The sequence below is a fragment of the Charadrius vociferus genome, unplaced genomic scaffold, assembly GCF_000708025.1.
Source record: "Charadrius vociferus isolate BGI_N301 unplaced genomic scaffold, ASM70802v2 scaffold580, whole genome shotgun sequence".
NCBI classification, from domain to species: Eukaryota; Metazoa; Chordata; class Aves; order Charadriiformes; family Charadriidae; genus Charadrius; species Charadrius vociferus.
The window spans coordinates 79,653-84,953 of NW_009646419.1; positions in this window are offsets into that span (position 1 = coordinate 79,653).

Here is a 5,301-nt window from a genome sequence, read left to right on the forward strand (position 1 = left end):
GCAAAATGTGGCTCCTCATTGGGTGGAAGGACCATGGTTGGCCAAGAGGTGGTGGGATGTGTCTCATGGAGGTCAACCTCAATGGTGGCTCCTGGTTGGCTGCAGAAGGTGGGGTTGGCCAAGAGGTGGTGGAACGTGGCTCCTGGTTGGCTGCAGAACATTGGCCAAGAGGTGGTGGATCATGTCTTATGGAGGACAACCTCAGTGGTGGCTCCTCATTGACTGCAGAACATTGGTTGGGCCAAGAGGTGGTGGGACATGTCTTATGGAGGACAACCTCAGTGGTGGCTCCTCATTGACTGCAGAACATTGGTTGGGCCAAGAGGTGGTGGGACATGTCTCATGGAGGACTACCATGATGGTGGCTCCTCATTGGCTGCAGAAGGTGGTGTTGGCCAAGAGGTGGTGGGACGTGTCTCATGGAGGTCAACCTCGATGGTGGTTCCTCATTGGCTGCAGAAGGTGGGGTGGACCGAGAGGTGGTGGGACGTGTCTCATGGAGGACTACCATGATGGTGGCTCCTCATTGGCTGCAGAACGTGGGGTTGGCCAAGAGATGGCGGGACGTGGCTCCTGGTTGGCTGCAGAACGTTGGCCAAGAGGTGGTGGGACGTATCTTATGGAGGTCAACCTCGATGGTGGCTCCTCATTGGCTGCAGAACACGGGGTGGACCAAGAGGTGGTGGGACGTGTCTCCTGGAGGTCTACCTCGATGGTGGCTCCTGGTCTCTCAACCTTTCTCCTTCCGTCCATCCTCATCTTCGTTCCCCGTCCCCTCCAGCCCCACGGATGTCCCCACGTCCCCCCCACCTCCCACCACGGCCCCACGTTGGGGTGACGTTGGGGACACGTTGACCCCACGGTGGTCATCGTGGCCGTCCCCACAAACCGTTTCTCTCAGTCCCTCCAGAAGGTACTGGAGATATTCCCACATCTCCTCCTCTTCCTCCACACCCCCTCCCTTTACTGGAGGCCTCCCAGTTCCGCCCAGTTCCTCCCAGTTCCCTCCCAGGCCAACCCCAGAAGAACCAGTAGAACCTCCCACTTCCCCTCGGGGGAACGGGTCCTTCCAGTCCCCTGGAAATCCCAGTTGAACCCGACTCCCCCGGCCCCAAGTCACTGGGTTGGACTGGGTTGAACTGGGTTGAACTGGGCTGACTCAACCCTTCCCAGTCCCGACTTGCCGCTTCGTTACCCAATGGGGTTGCGGAGCTCTTAACGAGCTCCGGTGTTAATTAAGCTCCCGGGCGACTCGTCAAGGTCCTAATTAAGCGGCTCTCGTTAACCCGGGCTGTCCCCGGCGCTCCCATGATGCTTTGGTCCCGTATACTGGAGGGGCCCAAACTGGTCCCAGTTCTCCCTCCCCACCACCACTGTGGTGGTTGCCCCAATGCCCCCCCCATCCCGACATTCCCAGTTGCCCCCAGTTCCTCCCAGTTGCCCCAATGCCCCCCCCATCCCGACATTCCCAGTTGCCCCCAGTTCCTCCCAGTTGCCCCAATGCCCCCCCCATCCCGACATTCCCAGTTGCCCCCAGTTCCTCCCAGTTGCCCCAATGCCCCCCCCATCCCGACATTCCCAGTTGCCCCCAGTTCCTCCCAGTTGCCCCAATGCCCCCCCCATCCCGACATTCCCAGTTGCCCCCAGTTCCTCCCAGTTGCCCCAATGCCCCCCCCATCCCGACATTCCCAGTTGCCCCCAGTTCCTCCCAGTTGCCCCAATGCCCCCCCCATCCCGACATTCCCAGTTGCCCCCAGTTCCTCCCAGTTGCCCCAATGCCCCCCCCATCCCGACATTCCCAGTTGCCCCCAGTTCCTCCCAGTTGCCCCAATGCCCCCCCCATCCCGACATTCCCAGTTGCCCCCAGTTCCTCCCAGTTGCCCCAATGCCCCCCCCATCCCGACATTCCCAGTTGCCCCCAGTTCCTCCCAGTTGCCCCAATGCCCCCCCCATCCCGACATTCCCAGTTGCCCCCAGTTCCTCCCAGTTGCCCCAATGCCCCCCCCATCCCGACATTCCCAGTTGCCCCCAGTTCCTCCCAGTTGCCCCAATGCCCCCCCCATCCCGACATTCCCAGTTGCCCCCAGTTCCTCCCAGTTGCCCCAATGCCCCCCCCATCCCGACATTCCCAGTTGCCCCCAGTTCCTCCCAGTTGCCCCAATGCCCCCCCCATCCCGACATTCCCAGTTGCCCCCAGTTCCTCCCAGTTGCCCCCAGTTCTCTGGGGCCCGGGGTGGGGTGGGGCTATAGGGGGGTATTTAGGGGCACTGGGGTGTGGGGGACCCTATAGGGGTCCTATAGGGTCCCCACAGCCCCTATAGCTCCCTCTGGCCCTATAGGGTATCCTCCCAGCCCCTATATATCCCTCTCACCCTATAGGGTCCCCACAGCCCCTATAGATCCCTCTCACCCTATAGGGTCTCCTCCCAGCCCCTATAGCTCCCTCTCACCCTATAGGGTCCCCACAGCCCCTATAGATCCCTCTGGCCCTATAGGGTCTCCTCCCAGCCCCTATAGCTCCCTCTCACCCTATAGGGTATCCTCCCAGCCCCTATAGCTCCCTCTCACCCTATAGGGTCTCCTCCCAGCCCCTATAGCTCCCTCTCACCCTATAGGGTCCCCACAGCCCCTATAGATCCCTCTGGCCCTACAGGGTCTCCTCTCAGCCCCTATATATCTCTCTGACCCTATACAGTCCCCACAGCCCCTATATCTCCCTCTGGCCCTATAGGGTCTCCTCCCAGCCCCTATATTGCTCTGGGGTGGTGGCACGTGGTTATGGGGTCTCTGAGGTCACAAAGTCATGGCCATGGTGTCACAGAGGTCCCTACGTCACTTCCATAGTGTCCCCAAGAACTTCAACCGGTGCCCTCAAGGTCTCATGTCATGGTCACGGGAACCGCAAATTGCTCTGGGGTGGTGGCACGTGGTTATGGGGTCTCTGAGGTCACAAAGTCATGGCCATGGTGTCACAGAGGTCCCTACGTCACTTCCATAGTGTCCCCAAGAACTTCAACCGGTGCCCTCAAGGTCTCATGTCATGGTCACGGGAACCGCAAATTGCTCTGGGGTGGTGGCACGTGGTTATGGGGTCTCTGAGGTCACAAAGTCATGGCCATGGTGTCACAGAGGTCCCTACGTCACTTCCATAGTGTCCCCAAGAACTTCAACCGGTGCCCTCAAGGTCTCATGTCATGGTCACGGGAACCGCAAATTGCTCTGGGGTGGTGGCACGTGGTTATGGGGTCTCTGAGGTCACAAAGTCATGGCCATGGTGTCACAGAGGTCCCTACGTCACTTCCATAGTGTCCCCAAGAACTTCAACCGGTGCCCTCAAGGTCTCATGTCATGGTCACGGGAACCGCAAATTGCTCTGGGGTGGTGGCACGTGGTTATGGGGTCTCTGAGGTCACAAAGTCATGGCCATGGTGTCACAGAGGTCCCTACGTCACTTCCATAGTGTCCCCAAGAACTTCAACCGGTGCCCTCAAGGTCTCATGTCATGGTCACGGGAACCGCAAATTGCTCTGGGGTGGTGGCACGTGGTTATGGGGTCTCTGAGGTCACAAAGTCATGGCCATGGTGTCACAGAGGTCCCTACGTCACTTCCATAGTGTCCCCAAGAACTTCAACCGGTGCCCTCAAGGTCTCATGTCATGGTCACGGGAACCGCAAATTGCTCTGGGGTGGTGGCACGTGGTTATGGGGTCTCTGAGGTCACAAAGTCATGGCCATGGTGTCACAGAGGTCCCTACGTCACTTCCATAGTGTCCCCAAGAACTTCAACCGGTGCCCTCAAGGTCTCATGTCATGGTCACGGGAACCGCAAATTGCTCTGGGGTGGTGGCACGTGGTTATGGGGTCTCTGAGGTCACAAAGTCATGGCCATGGTGTCACAGAGGTCCCTACGTCACTTCCATAGTGTCCCCAAGAACTTCAACCGGTGCCCTCAAGGTCTCATGTCATGGTCACGGGAACCGCAAATTGCTCTGGGGTGGTGGCACGTGGTTATGGGGTCTCTGAGGTCACAAAGTCATGGCCATGGTGTCACAGAGGTCCCTACGTCACTTCCATAGTGTCCCCAAGAACTTCAACCGGTGCCCTCAAGGTCTCATGTCATGGTCACGGGAACCGCAAATTGCTCTGGGGTGGTGGCACGTGGTTATGGGGTCTCTGAGGTCACAAAGTCATGGCCATGGTGTCACAGAGGTCCCTACGTCACTTCCATAGTGTCCCCAAGAACTTCAACCGGTGCCCTCAAGGTCTCATGTCATGGTCACGGGAACCGCAAATTGCTCTGGGGTGGTGGCACGTGGTTATGGGGTCTCTGAGGTCACAAAGTCATGGCCATGGTGTCACAGAGGTCCCTACGTCACTTCCATAGTGTCCCCAAGAACTTCAACCGGTGCCCTCAAGGTCTCATGTCATGGTCACGGGAACCGCAAATTGCTCTGGGGTGGTGGCACGTGGTTATGGGGTCTCTGAGGTCACAAAGTCATGGCCATGGTGTCACAGAGGTCCCTACGTCACTTCCATAGTGTCCCCAAGAACTTCAACCGGTGCCCTCAAGGTCTCATGTCATGGTCACGGGAACCGCAAATTGCTCTGGGGTGGTGGCACGTGGTTATGGGGTCTCTGAGGTCACAAAGTCATGGCCATGGTGTCACAGAGGTCCCTACGTCACTTCCATAGTGTCCCCAAGAACTTCAACCGGTGCCCTCAAGGTCTCATGTCATGGTCACGGGAACCGCAAATTGCTCTGGGGTGGTGGCACGTGGTTATGGGGTCTCTGAGGTCACAAAGTCATGGCCATGGTGTCACAGAGGTCCCTACGTCACTTCCATAGTGTCCCCAAGAACTTCAACCGGTGCCCTCAAGGTCTCATGTCATGGTCACGGGAACCGCAAATTGCTCTGGGGTGGTGGCACGTGGTTATGGGGTCTCTGAGGTCACAAAGTCATGGCCATGGTGTCACAGAGGTCCCTACGTCACTTCCATAGTGTCCCCAAGAACTTCAACCGGTGCCCTCAAGGTCTCATGTCATGGTCACGGGAACCGCAAATTGCTCTGGGGTGGTGGCACGTGGTTATGGGGTCTCTGAGGTCACAAAGTCATGGCCATGGTGTCACAGAGGTCCCTACGTCACTTCCATAGTGTCCCCAAGAACTTCAACCGGTGCCCTCAAGGTCTCATGTCATGGTCACGGGAACCGCAAATTGCTCTGGGGTGGTGGCACGTGGTTATGGGGTCTCTGAGGTCACAAAGTCATGGCCATGGTGTCACAGAGGTCCCTACGTCATT